Raw genomic sequence first — 2,353 nt, 5'->3', positions numbered from 1 at the left:
CATGAGGTTCTTTTTGGCCAATTGGACTTTTAAAATTAATTGTTAATTGTCATTTAGTCAAATTAATTGTTAGGATTAAATTAGGCTTGTTGGTTCCCTTGGTTTTAAATTAATTTAGTTAATAGGTTGAGTTTATGTGTTTGAGTTAGTGTTGCATTTAATTCTTTTTAACTGTGTTTCTTAATTTGTTTGCAAGAGTATTTGATGTTGAATGTTGTCTAGGGTTTTTAGTAGTGTTAGTTTAATTATCATGCTAGCTTAAATGAGTTTGTTTGCATCTGTGTCTTTATATTGAGTTCTTTAATTTTTGCATAAACCTTTTCAAACCCCCCCCCCTTTCGTGTTAGACTTGACTCTGAACCGTAGTTGGTCCTTGAGAGACGACCTAGGGGTCATTCCCTAGCATTATACTGCATTTCTAAATTGCAATCAAATTTGTATGGGCCGCGACACCCATTAGTGATGCACGTAGAAAAAAATGTTTGTGACAGTGTCATTGAAACTTTATTAAACGTCAAAGGGAAGACCAAAGATGGGATAAAATCAAGATAGGATTTGGCTGACATGGGAATTCGAACAGAGTTACATCCATAGACAATAGGTAGACGCACTTATTTGCCCCCAGCCTGTCATACTCTTTCTAAAAAAGAAAAACAAAGTTTTTGTAAGTCTTTACGAAGTGTGAAGGTTCCACAAGGTTATTCTTCTAATATTAGTAACCTTGTTTCTATGCAAGACCTTAAGTTAGTTTGATTAAAGTCTCATGATTGTCATATATTGATGCAACAATTGTTACCGGTTGTTATTCGAGGCATATTACCTCGTTCTGTTAGGGGTATTCTGACACTTCTATGTTTTTTTTTAATGCCATTTGCAAAAAAGTTGTTGACCCTCGATGTTTAGATCAATTGGAAAATGAAGGAATAAGACTACTATGTGAATTGGAAATGTATTTTCCACCTTCTTTTTTTGATATCATGGTTCATTTGATCGTTCATCTAGTCCGAGAAATTCGAATATGTGGGCCGGTTTACCTAAGGTGGATGTATCCTGTTGAAAGATACATGAAAATCTTAAAGGGATATGTCAAGAATCAGTATAGACCAGAAGCTTCAATCGTAGAGCGATACAATGCAGAAGAAGCCATTGAATTTTGTTTAAGTTACATGCCAAGTTGTGAACCAGTGGGTCTACCTAATAGCATAAATGGAGGAAGATGTGAAGGTAAGGGTCGTGGTGTGAGGATTCAACGTGTAAGTAGACAAGAAGTTGATCAAGCTCATTTGTACATCTTAAACAACACTGATGATGTTATTCCTTACATTTTTGAACATGTTCATGAAATAAAGGTACGACACCCAAGAATGAATGAAAAATGGCAGCTTAATGAACATGTCAAAACCTTCTTACCATGGTTTAAGAAAAAGATTTATGCGACTCCAAATGTTTCTGAAACTCTATTGAGGCTATCTCGGGGGCCGAACACAGATGTCATTAAATATGGTGGGTACTATATTAACAATATCTCTTTTCAGACAAAGGAAGAAGATGATAAAAGTAGAGTTCATAACAGTGGGGTTACACTAAAAGCTGAGTCAGTGCACTTCTGTAGTTCTAAAGACAAAAATCCCATCACTGCATCAATTAGTTATTTTGGAGTAATACAAGAAATATGGGAGGTGGATTATGTCAGGTTTAGAGTCCATGTTTTCAAGTGTAAATGGGTTGATATAAATTTTGGTATCATTACAGATGACTCTAGTTTCACATTGGTAGATCTGACAAAGACGGGTTTCACCGATGAACCATTTATTATGGCAAGTTAAGCAAGTCAAATATTCTACGTCAGCGATCCAGCGAATGAAAAATGGTCAGTGGTTTTGGAAGGGAAAAACATGCACGGTTTTGATGATGAAGAATGTCTTGATATTCTTGAGACAACATGTACCACATCAAAACCCAATGAAGACTCTATTGATGACGTTGCCGATGACATACATGTAATTCGTACTGATCATAATGAAGGTTTCTGGGAGAAAACAGTATCTTAATAAGTAACGTGTTTATTTTTGTTTAGATTTTAAATGAATTTTTATTTTGATGAATATTACAATTTCAATTCATATTAACCTTGTATATATTTTTCAGGTATGTCAACCTCAGACTCAGCATCAGCTCACAGCAGACGTACACGAGGAGCGACACGTTTGCCAGAAGCGGCATTCGGACAGGTTCCTGGGTCGAGGATACATGTTGATTTTGACCAAAAAACCGGTGTGGCTACAGGGCCAAATGCTGATAGATTTAAAAGTCATTTGGGTAAGATAGAAAAAACATATGTTTCTATCCTTCA

This window comes from Vigna radiata, unplaced genomic scaffold (genome assembly GCF_000741045.1).
Source record: "Vigna radiata var. radiata cultivar VC1973A unplaced genomic scaffold, Vradiata_ver6 scaffold_195, whole genome shotgun sequence".
In the NCBI taxonomy this organism is placed as follows: domain Eukaryota; kingdom Viridiplantae; phylum Streptophyta; class Magnoliopsida; order Fabales; family Fabaceae; genus Vigna; species Vigna radiata.
The sequence above is the reverse complement of the archived record's forward strand: the minus strand, read 5'-3'. Positions refer to the sequence as shown.